This window comes from Poecilia mexicana, unplaced genomic scaffold, assembly GCF_051168715.1.
Source record: "Poecilia mexicana isolate PSO_F unplaced genomic scaffold, ASM5116871v1 scaffold_3, whole genome shotgun sequence".
Taxonomy (NCBI): domain Eukaryota; kingdom Metazoa; phylum Chordata; class Actinopteri; order Cyprinodontiformes; family Poeciliidae; genus Poecilia; species Poecilia mexicana.
In genome coordinates, this window is record NW_028263372.1 from 18,043,974 (window position 1) to 18,064,549 (window position 20,576).

The following is a 20,576-nucleotide window of genomic DNA, read 5'->3' on the forward strand; positions in this document are numbered from 1 at the left end:
ATAGGATTAAAGACTGCACTGGATTCTGCTTGGTGGCTAAAACTCAGACGTTTTGTTTAAGCTGGTTGTAGTTGAGTGTGGCTGCAATGTGCAAAAGTAGAGTGAGTATTGCAAATTATGATGGTGCTAACTTCTAGAAATAATAAAAGATTATGCAAATGTATTTCTTGTCATTTCATGTGTGCCAAGGAACATTTCTTCAAGTTCACATGAGATATTTGTGAAACATAAACCAATATCGTTTATAGTTTTGCAGCGTGCACAATCTTTTATACAATATAGGCAGTCATTTAGGACATTAAGTTTGAATTCGTACTTCAGGGGTCTGTCTTGATCTATTTTCTTCTGAGAATAAACATGGGCCATAAAGCAATTAATTTTTCTGCTAGTAGCACTGAAAGAAAGATTGTTGTTAAACATTTTCTCTGAGATGAGGGAAGACAAACAAAAGACCAGATCCAGCCACTATTTTAAGATTATTTGTGATCAAAACTGTTTTTTTTTTTGTTTTTTTTTTCATTTTTGCTGTAAGTAACAAATGTTATAAAAATGATCATGATTTTATATTAATCAGATAAGTAGATTTTTTCTTTTACTATTGGCATTCGAGGTGTTTTGGAGCATTATTTTATAGATGTCATATAGTCAAGAGGCTTTGCAATTTACTCCTTCAGTCATGCTACTTTGCAGATTGTCCTTGATTGTCCTTTATTCCACAAGTATTTAACAATCTAAACTATCAGTATTTAATTTGAACATATGACTTTTGAAGAGTTTTAAACTGGTTTGTTACTCAACTTTGCTACTGTGATAACTTTTCACCACAAAGTTTGGTTTTTAAAGGATGTAACTCTTTGTGTTCCTTGTGGCCTGAGAGATAAAGACATGCAGTGCACATTACATGCTAAACAAGAGCAACATGCTGCTAAATGAGGAACCTGGCCCTTGTTTTCAGATTCAGTTCCTTGAAACTTGCCTTTAAATGAATACATTTACGCATTATTTTGGCCAGGATGACCCAGACCTTGCCATCGGAGCTTGTTGCACTGTTGGGATCTTTTTTGTGTCACTCGGTAGATAAGCACATGCAGTTTTATGATTTCCAAACCTTTTGTCAACCATGAATGCAGTAGCCTCTTTGTTTTTTTGTTTTTATATTTATTATTACTTAATGTTAAAATGCCGTTGTCAAAGCACTGAAAACGGTTGGTGAAGTTTGATTAAAGGCATCTAAATTTCTGATTTTGTTTCTAAACATAAAGGAAACAATAGTATGCAACAGTTTCGTGATAGTCGCTGCATGAATACTCCATGTGATAGAGAATATTGTGAAAGCCAGAAAGTACAGCAAACAGATGGTGGAAGATAAGAATTTTAGCTTTATTTCATCAAAGTTCCTGTCTTACAGCTCAGAAATGTGCTGCAGAAGCACCAGGACTGATTGTACATTCTCATTTACAGGTTTTATAGATAAATAAAGAAAGAAAGAAAGAAAATCAACCATTCAGTTCATAGTGATCTGTTTTTTCTTTTCCATATTCTGCAGACAGATTGCAAATTATAAAACATAAACCACAATAGATCACATGCAACTGCAAAATCACTCTAAGGCATATTTAATAGCATATTTTATCCTTTCCACTCACATTCAAAAAGTTAATGTTTTTATTAACTTTGTTATAATTATAACTATAGACATACAATATAATTTTAGATCAACAGTCAATTTCAGTTTTGCTGATTTCCTTTTCTTGGTATTTTTTTCTTTATTACCAAACACAGACATGCCATATTTATAAAAAAAGAAATTAGCACAGTGATAACACAGTGTCACAATTACTAATAAGTCTGAATCTAGTAATTTGAATAATTTCAACACTTTCAGAAATGCATCTTCGTCAGCATTAGAAGTTGCAAATGAACCTGAACATGGTAAAAAAGGAAGACTGCAAATATAAAAACAATAGTGTAAATATATGTTTATGTAGTACAGGACCATCATCCAATTGTACTTTTCTGTTGGCAAGCTTTTTTTTTCCCCAGTCTGTTATCAGGGAATAGCGGGAAATATTTTATGTTTTTGTGTTTGTTCAACCCTTGAAGTTTCCAAGCTACAGTTCAGCATGTCCCCGGATAAGAATAGTTAACTTTAAATGTGACAAAAAAAAACATACTGAAGACTTTATAAGGTAAGGTAGTTTTATTTATATAGCACATTTTCAGCAACAAGGCAATTCAAAGTGCTTATAAATTATAAATTATATAAGGACACCAAATATTTTTGCATGAGCTCCAGACTAAGAAAACTAAAAAATAGATTTGCCCAATTATATAATTTAAGAAAATATACCATGATGATTTTAAAACTTTTTAAGTTTAAAAAATTAAAAAGGCCAACACAAACCAGCACACACTGAAAACTGGGTAGTGGATGTTTTCATTCCCTTTCGGTCTGATACCACTAAATAAAATCAAGTGCAGCCTATTGCCCTGAAATGACATGTTGTCAATAATTGGCAGAAAAAAAATAAATCTGTGTGGGAGTAATTGATTTGCAGTGTAAAATATACAGGTGATCTGTGAAGGTCTCGGATGTTTGTTGGGGAGCGGGGGGGAGTTGCACAACGAAGATAAAGAAACACATCGGACAATGTTGTGGATAAAATGAAAGCAGGGTTACAATATATCCTAAGCATTGAACACTTTACAGAGCACAGTTCCACACATAATCTAAAAATAGAGTAGAGAGCAGCTGCTGGTCTACCAAGACATAGCTGTTCACCTTTGCTGACCTGACAGTATGTGCAATAACATTAATCAGGAAAGCAGCCAAGGTAACGTAAGAAGAGACATTCAATCCAAATGGAATAATCTATTAACAATTCACAGATTGTTAATAGATTAAAAACTTTATGGAAGTGTGACAAAAAAAAAAAAATGCCATTGTTGAAAGAAAGCCAGAAAAAGTCTTGTTTTCATTTTGCGTCAGGCCATGCAGATGATACGACAAACATCCTCGTAGTCCTAGAGAAAAAAAATATAATTTCAAGATAATGCTGTTCAAATCTTTTTCAAGTTATAAATTATTTTCTGAAAAGTTACCACCTTTGTGCTTTGCAAAAAGCAGAAGTGATTACATCAGCCAAGCTTGAATTCTCCCAATTCATGACTAAAACATTAACTTTAAGTGGAGGATAAAATGATAAAACCCTAAAGACCCCGACAATGGTCTGTAGCAGGTAAAACCCCACAACTAAAAAATATGCAGTTTTCTGCTCTTACAGTAATACACAAGATATACTGAGGCGTCCGCAGCTCTTCAGTTTATTTCCAAGAACACATTGTTCTCTGCCAACTTCTATATATGTCCATTAGATCTAAATATTCTAAGATTAAATGTCTATTTGTCTTTGAAAGATGTTGCTTTAAGGGGTTTTATTTGAAAGCTGGAAAAACTAACTAACTTAATAAAGAAAATCAGGTGGAAAGGCTTTGAACTAAAAATGTGTTCAAGCAGAACTGTAAAGGTCACTAGATGATTTCTCAAGGCCTTTCAAATAACTGCAAGTTATCAGGCTTCTTAGAAGTGAAATGCAATGAAATGAGGAGTGGCTTAAGATGTCTGCATGCATTATTTTGAAATTCCAAAAGTTCCTGTTTACTTCAGCATTCAGTGTCAGCATGACTGGGTTCATGCATTAGGTGAGCTCTGCGTATTAGAAACTGACCAAATCAAACCAGTTGATGACCTTTTTCCAGTTTCACTGTGATGGAAGTCTTTTTAGGGCTCTTAGCTAAAAAAAATGGCAGAGAAAAGTGTTTTTGCACTTTCACAAGCCATTGTCTAAAAGAACTGTTCCTTTTTTTTAAAGTTCATAGCTTAATTTATTTACTTGCTCCACGTCATTTGACCTCTTAATCTGAAAATTGTTAATTTCCGATAGAAAAACTTCACTGGGTTTGGTTTGTGAATTTCGATTTCCGAATGGGAAAGATCTGTGCAGTCTCACCACCTGTGACCTCGTAACTATTGCAGGTGAGAAACGCCATCATTCTGCATCCACTACGTGATTATTTTCCCATCCTTGAACAAAATGTCAGCTCAGTCTCACCTTGTTTTAGAAAAGCTAATTGCACCATTTTTTTTCAAATCAGATTCCTTTGGGTTTTGCACATCAAAATCTAAAAAACTCCCCCCAAAAAGCAACTTTTTTCAACTATAAAACAGGACAGCGAAATAAAAACAAAAATCTCACTGTAAACCCCAAAAACCCATCAACATTAACAGAGCATCACAGAGCAATCATGTTCTGGAAGATCTCTATAAATAAATGTATTTACAGCTACAGGTTGTGAACAATGATGCAATGATGAAGCATGATCTAAATCATATGTACTTTCTTAAATGTAATAGAATCCTCTCATTTTAAAATAATACATTTGAAAAATTGCTATTCTCTCTCCCCCTGCTGTTTGTGCTTCCAGCCTTGTTTAATGAAAGTTTTATGAGATGTGCTTGGTGTCTTTATAAACTAGAGGTTTTTTTTTTAGTTTATTCTCCTAAATGCATGCACAATGTCAGTGGAGTTTTTGCCATTTGCGTGGAAATGTAATTTGAGGAACAAGTCTTGTCTGCAAGCTTTCTGAATTACAGTGTAATCCAAACTATAGTTTGCATGGTTGTTGTTTTGTTTTGTTTTTGCAAAGGAGTGCAGCCTTTTTTCTTCAGAAGAAGCCTGTTCTGGCTCATTCATTAGAATCGAGTAGAATGCATATCTGTTGGCATTCACGATAATCATTTATGGGCTGATTAGTTAATAGGTGAGATAATACAGAGTTTTGCATTGGGATAATTATTAGAAAAAAATATCTCAAAATGTGCTTGTCTTTAGTTAAGTTAAACCCCGTTTGTGTATTTTAAATTTTGATGAAGCCTTTCTTGCAGTCGTTGAAATGCAGAGCTGGTAAACCAATATGAAAGAAGAGTTACAAGCTGGGATTAATGTGGTTGAGCATGAAGCTAAAAATTAAATAAAGGTCAATAATTACATTCACCTGTTACCACAATATAGGTAATTCAGAAAAGCTGTCAATCCTCTGAAATGCCATCAAAATATTGCAGGAACAGAAATTAAAAAGAGAAGTAAAAATGGCCTGGACTGAAAAAGATTCACTTGTTCCATTAAAAACGGCTGTAAACTACAAGAATGAGCCAGCAGGTACAAAAGTGAACAATTTATATGGAATACAACATCACAGATGTCCTGTGCTTTACAAGGTCTCCTGCTAAAATCATAAATAAAGTGAGGTTGTTCAGAAGGAACCACTCAAATCATTAAGACACCTGCTGGGAATAAAATAAAAACTTCCAGAACCATTATATTTAAGTGTAAGTGTCATATTGTGAAATTCCTTTCTTGTGACCTGCACCTCCAGCCAAAAGGGCTGCCTTTTGGTTTGGTCACACCACAGGGTGTAACTGTGCTTTTCACAGTTTTTAGTCTAAACGCTGTCACAAGATACGTATCTGAGCTGGCCAAAAGCTTACACAAGCATGCAAACAGTTGTGTTGGCACCTCTTAATCATGGTCACGTAGCTTGGCCCCTCGAGTCACAGGCTATGTGGAGGTGTCAGTGTTCGCATTACTGTTTCTCCATACACTTATTTTAAGATGCCACTTATACTCTAAAGAAAACACTGTGTGCTGCTGGTTTCCAAATGCTGCTACTGTTACGCTTTCCTTAACGCTATAAAAGTCTGCCATTTCGCAATATCTTGATTTGCCTGATCATATTTTTGACTAAACCCACAGCTATTTCTCAACAGGCATGCATACACATTTACAGTGCTATTATAATGCATAATTTCTGCTGACGATAGATGTATTTCTTTTTTTTTTTTTCTTTTTCTGAACTTTGTAGACGCTTTAAAACCAGTCAGAGAAAAATTTACAGAATAGGGTCACAAGACTGTGCCCACACTGCTCTGCAGAGGGGAATGACACGCATGACCACTGACTGTGGAAAACAGGATACAGGGTACGTCGCAACAGGAAGTGTTGCACTCCTCCTTTGCTGAACATCAGTTTGGCCAGAATGACTGCAGTTTGATGTCCACACTCTGTAACTCCTGCGGCAGTATTCAAATTTCGTAATCGTCTTCGCTCACCATTTCTTCTGAGCCAGTTGAGTAACTCAGAGAAAGAAAAAAAAAGATAAAAAGAAAAAAAAAAGGTTTTAGTACAATGAGTTAGAAATAAGGGAAAAGATTGCAATTTTCTTTTCTTTTAAGTTTGTTAAGCCAATAAAATGTCCCACAGATCACTTTACAAATAAATAAATCATGTTTTGAGTGTTTTTTTAAACACCGTCTGCAATTAACTATGCATTCAAGCTGAGACAAACAAACATTCTGTTCTCCATTTGAAAATTTAAGAATATAAAATACATGCAAAAATCTAGATACGTGAAGATAACAGACTTTGAAAATAAAACAACATTTTGCAGGATTTAAGGGTATGATTGAAACCTCTCTGGCAAAACTGAAAATAAACGTCACTGTGTTCCTTCAATCAGTAACATTTAAGCACTTATTTAAGCAATTCCATCTCTATATCTAAACTTGCAAAACACAAAACACTTTGTAACAGCTGAGCAGCAATTCGTATCAAAGGGTTTTAAGCAGGAAAATCAGGAAACGCCCACAGTCTCGCTCGGAAGGCTGACGGGCTCGTCTCTTACCGTCATCTTCTGAGCAACATCCAGCGGCGAGCCTCCAAAGGTGTCGACCAGGGAGATGTTGAATCGCTGGAAGCAAATTGCCAAAGGTGGTTGAAAAATGCAAGCTTTCTATATATCTCAGTATTAGCAGGGGAACTAAAAACTTCCTTAATTCTTCCAATTTAGGTTGGCCCTGTAATGCTTCTGCTTCTTCTCCTTGTTCTTCTTCCTTATTAAAACAAGAAGGTGGCAAACTGTTCCTACAAAGTGAGTTGTCAAGGCTGTGAGAAATCCTGGTGGTACTGAATTTAGTTTGTTCAAACAAGCCCAACAGGGTACTGTCTCGACTTAGTTGGAATAAAAAGAAAACATGCAGTGTGCATTTTTGTCTCCTGCTTTTCTAATTACTACATTTGAAGTTTGTTCTTTAAGTGTATGTTTTCACGTGCTCCTGACAAAGCCGCTTTATCATGAAACTGAAACAGACTGCATGCACTGTTGGAGACTATAATAAAGGTTATCACCATAATTTGAATTTAGTGGCATTGGGTACGTCTTTATGAGATGTCAATAGTTGACGCTTCCCCTTTAACACTGACTTGAAATGCACTAAATGCAGAACAGACTGGCAAAATCTAAATAATCAAGCTTTTACAGAAGTAATTTGTAAAATGAGCACTGCGTGGAGAAACAGAGACTCTGATTGCTAAACAAAGTAGATTTCAAAAACATCAGGCACGAAGATATCATCTGGAAAAATGCAACGCTGACATCAGGTCAAAATTGTGACTTTATCTCACAAATAAATTATTACAGAATCTCTGCAAATTGTTTTGAAAATTTAGCATGAATAAGTATTTTTCTGTGACGTTAAATGTCACTCTGTGCATATTGAACAAAAACTAAATAGTCACAACTAGCTGCTTTTATAAACACTGATGCATAGCATGCTTTATTTTATGCAGAAGCTCGTGCAGGAGTGATTAGAATTATAGTTCACTAGAAAGATAAAAAAAAAGAAGATCAATTTCACTCTAATTTCTGTTTTAGCAATTTGATCAGAACCTCCAGTAAAACGCCGAGGTAATTTGTCCAGTAGACGTGCAAAGTTGCTTTTTGCTGACGCGAGGGCTTCCAGCTACTGTATTTCTAAATGAAAAATGGACAAATTGCACAGAATATTTCGGTTCTGTGAACGTCGGACGGTCCATGTCAGGGTTTGTGCTTCCTGGCTGACGGTCCCCCGAGGTTTCAGTGGCCATCGTGTGTTTCACAATGACATGGAAAGCTCACTTGACATGCAAGCCAAGGGGACATCCAGCCCTCTCACTTCTTATTCCTGATTCCTCATTTTCACTGGACTCCACAACCTTCAGCTCTCAGACTGGGCCTGCGGATATTATTAGACAAGGGTGAATCACGAGGCGCATGGACATTCGTACACATGCGTTCAAACAGTGGAATGGCACTTTAATTTTGTTTCTGGGTTTTTTTTGTGTGTTGTTCTTTCCCCGCAAAACAGATCAGCATGTAGCTCTGCAAAGTCTGGTTAATCTGCCATCTCAATATGTTCCACAATGCATGACATTAACTTTTTTTAAACTCTTAATTCCCAAACTACACACATAAAAAAACAACCACTTTGCCCGAATTTACCCATATAAGGCTTTGGGCCTCGATCCCACCAAACAAGTAGTTCCTCTTTCTTTTTTGTGTATTGCTCAAGTCAGACAAAGATGAGTCAGTGCGGATATTAATCATGCTTTTTTGTTATCTTCACATCTCACACTGTTAAGTCCGCCTGTCCGTTAGTCTATTTTTAAAAATTGAGAACTTCAAACTTTGGTTAGTCTACAATTATTAAAAACTATGTCTCTGAAGAGCACAGTGTCCGTTTCTGCAACATGTTTGGACCTCTGACATGATGTGACAGAAGGTCTGTCCTTGTTTCTTGACAACTATTTGAAGATAATTATATTTCCAAATATATTTATTTATTTAAAGACGGAGATCATTATTTGTGGCTAGTTCTAAACTGTCTGGGAACAAATGGATATTTTGTGCACCTCAAATTCCTAAACAAAATCTAAACGGACGACTTGTAAAGAATCTTCTTTACTTCATCTCAGGTTAATTACTTCAAGTTTAAAACGGAATCAGTGCTGAGCCAAAGATATAAATACATGCCATCCACTGTATATAAATTAACATCTCTTGTCTACTGTTTCAACAAATGTTAAGCCACAAGTCATGCAGTAAATGCCTGTCACATGCACCACCTGGTGGTCGGGTAGTTAATGTGAAACATCCAACTGAGGAGAGGGAGGGAGCGGGGTGCTGAGACGGTTGTCAACATGGGCGACATTCACATAAAGAAAATATTTTATATCAAAAATGTTCATGTCTAACGCCTTTACTAACTCAGTTGTTCATATTTATAGATAAAACTACCAAATAGCGGAAAATTTGAAATTCAGCAAAATCCAAGTTATTGAGAACAAACATCTTAATTTGTCCCAATAGGAGAAATTCAGTTGCAGCAACGCCTAAATCTGCAGAGCTTTGGATTTTGGTTTAGCCGCTCGAATGAAGAGAATTTCCTTGAAACGTTACCTGACCACAACAGTTTGTTGCAGAGTGCCAACAAGAAAAAAAGAACAAATGCAAGAACACAAGCAGAGGACAAAAGAAGGTGTGTCAAACACACATCAACAGCTGAATGTCACCTAAAAGTTATCTCTTTGAAACATTGTCCTGAAATGTATTACCTAATGTATAATTTAAATCCATTACTTTAGGTAATAGCTATTTGTTAATCGCCTTGTTGGAGCTTAAACGGTCAACTTGAGTTGTCTGGGATGTTTTATAGACTGTACTAAAGAAATAAGGACATGGTAGATATCCATGGCCACTGTAACAAAGTGCCCAGAGATCCCATTTAAAATTGATTCTTTGCCAAGTTGTCTTTTATATCTGGATAAAACACTTGTTTGTTCCAGTTTAGGAGCCATTGACTCATATGTCAATGATTCATAGGTCAGTGTTGGGTGGATTAAAAAAAAAAAAAATGTTTCCGAGAGCAAGAAAGAGTCAGATTTTAAAGAAAAACTGAATGACTTTGAGACCTTGCTTTACATCACTTTTTAGGGATTACTAAAAAATAATTAAAAGTAATACATAGTCCTACCAATTGTAATTTTTTTATATCAGCATTTATACTTTACATTTTTTGTCAAAGCTTCAGATAAAAAAAAAAAAAGCTGAGTTATTCGCCACCATCATCTTTCTTTCAGCGACAATCATTGCAGGATTTATGTCATAGTTCTACCATTTCTAAGGTCATTTGTATTTGGTGTTGAACCATTTTAGAAAGCAACGAACTATTTAGGTTAAACTAATCTGTTACTGATTCCAAAACTTAAATAAAGTTTTTGGAAAAAGTAAAATCTATTGGAAACATTAACTGATATTGTAATATTAATTGTCATCTTAATTTGGAGTCCTGATAGCATGAATGTTATATGATCTGAGAAATAAAATAATTTCAACTGCATTCCTCAGGAGACATTAACAGCAGTACTTTCTGGGTACTTAGACATCATCGCAATCACAAAACATGACTTTCTAAGTTGCCCTATGAGTGTGAGCGTCCTGTATCCTGTATCTGTTCTTCAACTCTCTGTGTTTTTCGGTGATGGCCTGATAACTTTTCCGGGGTTTATCCTACTCCTCACCAACCCAGCCAGCATACCCATGTGGGCCCCATATGGGAAAAAAGAGGGCTGCCAATATGGGCCCCAAATGGGTTTGTCCACGGGTTCCATGGTGGCCCCACATGGGTTTGCCCAGGTAGATTTAAATGGGTGCTGACTGGGTTTTCAGTGGGACCCAGATGGGTAACTTACATGAGGCCCATCTGGGCCCCACTTGGGAGCTTTCATGAATTTTTACCTGGGCCCCAACTGGGGCTAAACTGGGCTAGAATATGGGTACCAAGTGGGTTTGTCCACGGGTTCCATGGTGGCCCCACATGGGTTTGCCCAGGTAATTTAATTGGGTGCTGACTGGGTTTTGAGTGGGGCCCAGATGGGTAACTTACATGAGGCCCATCTGGGCCCCACTTGGGAGCTTTCATGAATTTTTACCTGGGCCCCAACTGGGTCTAAACTGGGCTAGAATATGGGTACCAAGTGGGTTTGTCCACGGGTTCCATGGTGGCCCCATATGGGTTTGCCCAGGTAATTTAATTGGGTGCTGACTGGGTTTTGAGTGGGGCCCAGATGGGTAACTTACATGAGGCCCATCTGGGCCCCACTTGGGAGCTTTCATGAATTTTTACCTGGGCCCCAACTGGGTCTAAACTGGGCTAAAATATGGGCACCAAGTGGGTTTGTCCGCGGGTTCCATGGTGGCCCCACATGGGTTTGCCCAGGTAATTTAATTGGGTGCTGACTGGGTTTTGAGTGGGGCCCAGATGGGTAACTTACATGAGGCCCATCTGGGCCCCACTTGGGAGCTTTGATTAATTTTTACCTGGGCCCCAACTGGGTCTAAACTGGGCTAGAATATGGGCACCAAGTGGGTTTGTCCACGGGTTCCATGGTGGCCCCATATGGGTTTGCCCAGGTAGATTTAAATGGCTGCTGACTGGGTTTTCAGTGGGGCCCACATGGGTAACTTACATGAGGCCCATTTTGGCCCCACTTGGGAGCTTTCATTTTTACCTGGGCCCCAACTGGGGCTAAACTGGGCTAGAATATGGGTACCAAGTGGGTTTGTCCACGGGTTCCATGGTGGCCCCACATGGGTTTGCCCAGGTAATTTAATTGGGTGCTGACTGGGTTTTGAGTGGGGCCCAGATGGGTAACTTACATGAGGCCCATCTGGGCCCCACTTGGGAGCTTTCATGAATTTTTACCTGGGCCCCAACTGGGTCTAAACTGGGCTAGAATATGGGTACCAAGTGGGTTTGTCCACGGGTTCCATGGTGGCCCCATATGGGTTTGCCCAGGTAATTTAATTGGGTGCTGACTGGGTTTTGAGTGGGGCCCAGATGGGTAACTTACATGAGGCCCATCTGGGCCCCACTTGGGAGCTTTCATGAATTTTTACCTGGGCCCCAACTGGGTCTAAACTGGGCTAAAATATGGGCACCAAGTGGGTTTGTCCGCGGGTTCCATGGTGGCCCCACATGGGTTTGCCCAGGTAATTTAATTGGGTGCTGACTGGGTTTTGAGTGGGGCCCAGATGGGTAACTTACATGAGGCCCATCTGGGCCCCACTTGGGAGCTTTGATTAATTTTTACCTGGGCCCCAACTGGGTCTAAACTGGGCTAGAATATGGGCACCAAGTGGGTTTGTCCACGGGTTCCATGGTGGCCCCATATGGGTTTGCCCAGGTAGATTTAAATGGCTGCTGACTGGGTTTTCAGTGGGGCCCACATGGGTAACTTACATGAGGCCCATTTTGGCCCCACTTGGGAGCTTTCATGAATTTTTACCTGGGCCCCAACTGGGGCTAAACTGGGCTAGAATATGGGTACCAAGTGGGTTTGTCCACGGGTTCCATGGTGGCCCCACATGGGTTTGCCCAGGTAATTTAATTGGGTGCTGACTGGGTTTTGAGTGGGGCCCAGATGGGTAACTTACATGAGGCCCATCTGGGCCCCACTTGGGAGCTTTCATGAATTTTTACCTGGGCCCCAACTGGGTCTAAACTGGGCTAGAATATGGGCACCAAGTGGGTTTGTCCACGGGTTCCATGGTGGCCCCATATGGGTTTGCCCAGGTAGATTTAAATGGCTGCTGACTGGGTTTTCAGTGGGGCCCACATGGGTAACTTACATGAGGCCCATTTTGGCCCCACTTGGGAGCTTTCATTTTTACCTGGGCCCCAACTGGGGCTAAACTGGGCTAGAATATGGGTACCAAGTGGGTTTGTCCACGGGTTCCATGGTGGCCCCATATGGGTTTGCCCAGGTAGATTTAAATGGCTGCTGACTGGGTTTTCAGTGGGGCCCAGATGCCTCATTCCTGTAGGAACAATGGGGTCTTTCTCACCTAACCTGAAAGTGAATTACATTAATAGATATACAATCTTAATCAACAAACCAAAGTATTAAAATGCTTTAGCACAAAACCTGCATTAAAAAAAAAAGAGATGAAAAATGTCTTTTGGTCAAGGTTTTTATTTGGTAATTTAAAATATTGTCAGTTTTTTTTAACTCGTCAATTATAAGAACTTTATTAACACAGAGCAAATGATGCCACAAGAAATGCACTGGTAAAAGAAATCTACAAAATTATTCATATTGCAGATTTGAAAATAACAAACTAGTTTAATATAACAAATGTATAAAAATAGATCTATATGTAGATATATAATTATCTATGTAACTAGATTTCTAGCTATGTAAATATATATTTATCTCTATATATATAGATCTATATATCTAGATAGTTATATTTCTACATCTCGTTATCTAGATAACTATGCATCTAGTTATGTAAATATGTATAGATACATACATGTATATAGATCTATATCTAGATATGCAACTATATAGATAGATCTGTACATCTATATATAAATACATATAAATATATATCAACACACACACACACCTACATAGCTCTTTCACACTACATTTTTGTCAAATATTTTTAATAACCTATATGCCACACTTGAAAGCTCTCATACATCATTGTAACTGTCCATCTTGGAACCTGCCCACCTGAGTCTGAGCTGGCTGCCTCCCTAGTCGCTCTAACTTTTCTATTTCCACCTCTGTCCGGGGCTCCAGTAACCCACTTCGAGTGCCTTTTCCGTATCTTTGTGTGATTCCGTGGATGGATCCATTTCTTTTAAGTGCCCCTAAAAAACAAGCAAAGGTAGAAATTGCATTAGTGTTTTACTTTTAGTACAATGTAACATTAATGAAATGTGCATCTCTTCCCCTTCAAGGGGCAGAAATGCTTGCAGGGATCTGCCAAAATCAAAGCACTCTCGAGTCATTATTATTATGTAGATAGAGGTGTGCAGATCGATCAGCAATCATAAGCGGTTAATTTCCGTGAAAATGTGTTTGATTGGTGATCGCTGATCACGGCCTCTTGTTGCAGATCACCTGTATCTCATTCGCAGCCTGTGTGTGCAGCTGATCTACTCTTTCCGTCACACTGCGCACTTTTTAATTTTGCCAGATAACATGTTATCATTTATGCCTAAAGTGAAAAAATAACAGCCAATCCAGATGATCGGCAGCGATGGGCCCCATGGGTGATCGGTATCAGAATTGGAAGCAAAAAACCTGATCGGAGCATCCCTAGTACACACACTATATTCTTATTGTAAATTTAAAATATATTAATGTATATAAATCAACTACTGACATAAAGGTTCTATCATGGTCTTGTATATTTTGTTAATACTGTTTGAAATGCAAACAATATTACCTTCAAATTTTGTCAGCAATCAAATCTTTAAGTTCTTGAGAGCACAGTGAAAGAATACTATGTGAATTAAACCAAAAATTGAAGTCTCAGTTTTTAATCTAAAAAAAAAAAAAAAAAAAGATTACTAAAAATGAACAAAAGGCATAAGACAACCAAAATTAACAAATGTTCAAGAAAAAAAGTGAATATAAAAACTGATCTTTACCATACAAAACATCAGAGACGCAGGTCCCGGAACTTGTTTCCTATGTCGGCCAAACAGGTTGAACTGGAGGGCCAATTCAGGGGACATGAGGAATCACACAGCTTGTTGTACTGCATCATCTAAGGACCCTCCTCCTATTTCTGCAACCATGACAACCTTAAGTATAATGACAATTACAAGACAACATTTTAAAATCAGGACGCATGATACATTTAGTTTTTATTAATTGATTTGTTATTGTTTCACACATATATAGCTTATAAGCTTACTTTTATACATGGACAAAATGCCAATTGTTAATGTCTGTATCAATTTAAGTCAATAAATTTTGAAGGATTAGAAGGAAAAAGTAAAGCAAGGAGAACCAAATGGGTAAAAGAACTGAGAGCAGCTCAAATGACAACCAGGGAGAAAGAAGATCTAGAGCAGTGGTTCTTAGCCTTTTTTGAGGTACCGAACCCCCCAGTTTCATATGCGCATTCACCGAACCCCGCTTCCCCCCTCCTTGCCCCATCCCTGTGCTCCTCCGCAGCACTGATTGGCTAAGCAATGTAACGTGATCCTCTGCAGCAAATGATGGCAAAGCGGCGCATCACGACTTTACACAAGTTTTTTTCCCTCCGCGGCAGAGGCTCCGCCGAACCCCTAGGGTTCGATCGAACCCAGGTTAAGAACCACTGATCTAGAGTTGTGTGTTACAGAAGTCCCTGTTCCACGTTACCTTCTACGTCGCTTTTCTGGAATATCATTATCTGTTTGAAGATCTGATGTCACTTCTGCCCTTGCAAGCCTTCTTCACGCTTCTCCATAGTAGTCTGTAGAAAATAAATTTTTTAAAAAGTATTAAAACATTGGTAAATCTAAAGCTCCCATTTGCATTGACCAAACAAATGGCTAGTTGAGACCTAAACACCCACTTGTCATGTTTTTTTGCAGTGAAACGATGACAGAATAACACGCTTTAAAATGTCACTTACACAATAAAACAAACATGATTTTAAAATATTTACTACTATGCCTTCATTCTATTTAGAAAAAAGCTTTTATGCCAAATATACTGAAACCACATGGGCCCCATTTCGTGTTGCCCATTTCTGTCCCATTCTCAGTTAGCCCACAATAATGCTGAATACAGTCTACATTTAGCCCAAATGGGCTGACAATATGGGTCCCATTTTAGGTTAAACATATGGGCCTCGTGTAGTTAGCCCAGACAAAACCCATGCCCATCCATCATTACCTATCTAGCCCACAACGACACGATTCAATGCAGTTTCATGAAAGAAAAAAAAAATTAAAAATGCACAATTAATGGATCCCAGCTATGCATGCTGGCTTAATTGGCTGCGAGAAAGATTGTTAAAAACCCATGTACACAGAATGAAAGCGAAGTAGTTACTCTTTATAAATAATGTAAGTGGTTTTATCGTGTCAAGGTACTTTAAAAGCAACCTCCGCTAGCAACGTAGATTCATTAGTGAACCGATTTATTCTGCCGCGTTGGCGCTCAAATTTACCGGTGAATGGCGCCGCAGCGTATTTGAAAATGATCTGGCCCAGAACAGTTTGAAATCGCTCTGCATCCAAATATTCTTACCTCAATAATGGCAGATGACTTATTGTGTGTGTTTTACAATATTAAAAAAATCACCTAAAAGAAAAACAAACAAAAAAAAGAAGAAACAACTAATTAGGTCTTTCGGGGTACTCCGGTCATCCGAACCATTACGAGCAACAAATGTTTTAACTAACGATTTAAAATCTCTCCCTAAAATTTGACACAATACAGACAAAACAGACAGAAGTGTACTTACAGATTCTTCAGGGAACCTGCAGACTCCACGCCAACGGACTGATGGGACTACGTTTGATTTTGAAACCGCATATCCATCCGCCGTTAACAATTGTACGTTCTCCAAGAAACACGAGATTAATTTTGAGAGTAATACATCGGTTTAACAAATGTAAAACCGATGTAGCACTCGCAAATTTTCTCAATAAAAATAAATAAATATAGTCGTCCTTATTCAAATGTGTTTTGGAACTACTTTCTTTAGTGGATGTGTAAAGTGTCTACTTCAATTCACCAACCTTTATTGGCAACGGTGCCAGAGAAAAAATGAACAAAAAGGTTAAAAAGATTATTGAAAAAAGATTAAAAGATATAAAAATAATAATTAATAGAAATATTTAGTTTTTTTATTTTATTTATGCTGACAACTTGGAAAATGTTTACAGATGAAAAAACAGATGCTAAAAATTTTACTCTTGTCTTTCTCACTTGAGTTTTGTTTGAATTCATTTTCTAAACATTTTGTAATATTTTTCACGATGATCTGATCTGAACTATTTCTCCAAATAAGAATTAAGTCCTTCTGTGAAAAAGCTGCAATGAACACTTTGGATGTCTGAACATCCTATTGATAATAAAATAAAATTAAATTACATTTAAAAAAAGAAGCAAGGACAAAAGTCCACTACTACCTATTTTGAGTGAGCAGCAGAAGATTATGCATATTTAAAACAGATAATGTCACAAAAATGTTAGGACATCTGGACTGTTCTAGTGTAAAATAATAAAAAGAAAAAATGCTAGGACTTCAAAGTGTAGCTTGAACAATACTGAACTGGTTTAAAAAATAAAGCATTGAAGCATATTTTGGTCTTCTGGAAGCCTAGTGTAATGTCGGTGTTAGTAAATGAGCCAGACAAAGAAATCATGTAGTGAGCATGGTTCAAATACAATACCTCTTTATGACCTCCAAGATGAGGTAACCATCCAAGGAGAGCTTTTCATTTTGTAGAAAGCTTATACAATTGCTTCAACAATTTACCTTTTATCAGCTCCAATACAGGCCAACTGAGTAACAATTTCCTTAGCTAAAGGCCATCAATCTGACATCTCATAATTTTTTTCAAAGTTTTTATAATCTTGCTCTTGCAGCTTTTGCTTTTGACATATAGTGAAAATTTTAAAAGTGACAGGGTAACCACATTGTCTAATCAGATTTTTTTTTAAATTTTCCCATTACCCCACATGAAAAAGGATTAAGGTCTACATTTTCCTACCCAGGTCTAACCCAAGTATGGTCAGCCCATGCTTATGTCATGTGGGTTCAATGTGGTCAGCCCACATGGGCTTCCCATGTTGGGCCCATGATACTGAAACTACATGGGCACGACATAGTGTTGCCCATATTTGCCCCATCCCCAGTTAGCCCACATAAAAATGGAATGGGGCCTACATATGTATGCCCAGGCCCAACCCATGTACAGTCAGCCCGTGCTTATGTCATGTGGGTTCAATGCAGTCAGCCCATGTGGGCCCCACATAGTGTTGCCCATTTTTGCCCCATCCCCAGTTAGCCCACATAAAAAGGAATGGGGCCTACATACACATGCCCAGGTCCAACCCATGTACGGTCAGCCCATACTTATCTCATGTGGGTTCAATGTGGTCAACCCACATGGGTTTCCCATGTTGGGCCCGTGATACTGAAACTAGATGGGCCCCACATATTGTTGCCCACTTCTGCCCCATCCCCAGTTAGCCCACATGAAAAAGGAATGGGGCCTACATACGCATGCCCAGGTCCAACCCATGTACGGTCAGCCCATACTTATCTCATGTGGGTTCAATGTGGTCAACCCACATAGGTTTCCCATGTTGGGCCCATGATACTGAAACTACATGGGCCCCACATAGTGTTGCCCACTTCTTCCCCATCCCCAGTTAGCCCACATAAAAAAGGAATGGGGCCTACATACGCATGCCCAGGTCCAACCCATGTACGGTCAGCCCATACTTATCACATGTGGGTTCAATGTGGTCAGCCCACATGGGCTTCCCATGTTGGGCCCGTGATACTGGAACTACATGGGCCCCACATAGTGTTGCCCACTTCTTCCCCATCCCCAGTTAGCCCACATAAAAAAGGAATGGGGCCTACATACGCATGCCCAGGTCCAACCCATGTACGGTCAGCCCATACTTATCACATGTGGGTTCAATGTGGTCAGCCCACATGGGCTTCCCATGTTGGGCCCGTGATACTGGAACTACATGGGCCCCACATAGTGTTGCCCACTTCTGCCCCATCCCCAGTTAGCCCACATAAAAAAGGTATGGGGCCTACATACGCATGCCCAGGTCCAACCCATGTACAGTCAGCCCATATTTATCTCATGTGGGTTCAATGTGGTCAGCCCACATGGGTTTCCCATGTTGGGCCCATGATACTGAAACTAGATGGGCCCCACATAGTGTTGCCCACTTCTGCCCCATCCCCAGTTAGCCCACATGAAAAAGGAATGGGGCCTACATATGCATGCCCAGGTCCAACCCATGTACGGTCAGCCCATACTTATCTCATGTGGGTTCAATGTGGTCAACCCACATGGGTTTCCGATGTTGGGCCCATGATACTGAAACTACATGGGCCCCACATAGTGTTGCCCACTTCTTCCCCATCCCCAGTTAGCCCACATAAAAAAGGAATGGGGCCTACATACGCATGCCCAGGTCCAACCCATGTACGGTCAGCCCATACTTATCACATGTGGGTTCAATGTGGTCAGCCCACATGGGCTTCCCATGTTGGGCCCGTGATACTGGAACTACATGGGCCCCACATAGTGTTGCCCACTTCTGCCCCATCCCCAGTTAGCCCACATAAAAAAGGTATGGGGCCTACATACGCATGCCCAGGTCCAACCCATGTACAGTCAGCCCATATTTATCTCATGTGGGTTCAATGTGGTCAGCCCACATGGGTTTCCCATGTTGGGCCCATGATACTGAAACTAGATGGGCCCCACATAGTGTTGCCCACTTCTGCCCCATCCCCAGTTAGCCCACATGAAAAAGGAATGGGGCCTACATATGCATGCCCAGGTCCAACCCATGTACGGTCAGCCCATACTTATCTCATGTGGGTTCAATGTGGTCAACCCACATGGGTTTCCGATGTTGGGCCCATGATACTGAAACTACATGGGCCCCACATAGTGTTGCCCACTTCTTCCCCATCCCCAGTTAGCCCACATAAAAAAGGAATGGGGCCTACATACGCATGCCCAGGTCCAACCCATGTACGGTCAGCCCATATTTATCTCATGTGGGTTCAATGTGGTCAGCCCACATGGGTTTCCCATGTTGGGCCCATGATACTGAAACTAGATGGGCCCCACATAGTGTTGCCCACTTCTGCCCCATCCCCAGTTAGCCCACATGAAAAAGGAATGGGGCCTACATATGCATGCCCAGGTCCAACCCATGTACGGTCAGCCCATACTAATCTCATGTGGGTTCAATGTGGTCAACCCACATGGGTTTCCCATGTTGGGCCCATGATACTGAAACTACATGGGCCCCACATAGTGTTGCCCACTTCTGCCCCATCCCCAGTTAGCCCACATAAAAAAGGAATGGGGCCTACATACGCATGCCCAGGTCCAACCCATGTACGGTCAGCCCATACTTATCACATGTGGGTTCAATGTGGTCAGCCCACATGGGCTTCCCATGTTGGGCCTGTGATACTGGAACTAGATGGGCCCCACATAGTGTTGCCCACTTCTGCCCCATCCCCAGTTAGCCCACATGAAAAAGGAATGGGGCCTACATATGCATGCCCAGGTCCAACCCATGTACAGTCAGCCCATACTTATCTCATGTGGGTTCAATGTGGTCAGCCCACATGGGTTTCCCATGTTGGGCCCATGATACTGAAACTACATGGGCCCCACATAGTGTTGCCCACTTCTGCCCCATCCCCAGTTAGCCCACATAAAAAAGGAATGGGGCCTACATACGCATGCCCAGGTCCAACCCATGTACGGTCAGCCCATACTTATCACATGTGGGTTCAATGTGGTCAGCCCACATGGGTTTCCCATGTTGGGCCCATGATACTGAAACTACATGGGCCCCACATAGTGTTGCCCACTTCTGCCCCATTCACAGTTAGCCCACATTAATGCTGAATGGGGCCCATATGTTTAGCCCTAATGGGCCAGCCCAAGTGGGTCCCATTTTAGGTTACCATATCGGTCCCATTCAGTTAGCCCAGATAAAACCCATGCCCACTCATAACCCATGTAGCCCACATCAAACCCAAGTGGGGCCCACCTATGCATGCTGGCTGGGAAGCGACTGCTCAAGAAAGCCACCAGCCCTTGCAAGGGTAAGAGAGTA

At 39.9% G+C, this 20,576-nt stretch overlaps 2 long non-coding RNA genes across 2 annotated transcripts; both read right to left on the minus strand.

Moving 5' to 3' along the window:
• Positions 1-1,356: 1,356 nt before the first annotated feature.
• On the minus strand, positions 1,357-6,734 carry LOC148160206 (uncharacterized). Its single transcript, XR_015762506.1, has 2 exons — positions 6,020-6,734; positions 1,357-3,024 (listed from the first exon to the last, which is right to left on the minus strand). It is a non-coding gene; the product is annotated as an uncharacterized LOC148160206 (long non-coding RNA).
• Positions 6,735-12,888: 6,154 nt separating this feature from the next.
• LOC148160207 (uncharacterized) lies at positions 12,889-16,032 on the minus strand. The gene is made up of 4 exons (XR_015762507.1): positions 15,978-16,032; positions 15,102-15,195; positions 14,381-14,536; positions 12,889-13,594 (listed from the first exon to the last, which is right to left on the minus strand). It is a non-coding gene; the product is annotated as an uncharacterized LOC148160207 (long non-coding RNA).
• Positions 16,033-20,576: the final 4,544 nt, after the last annotated feature.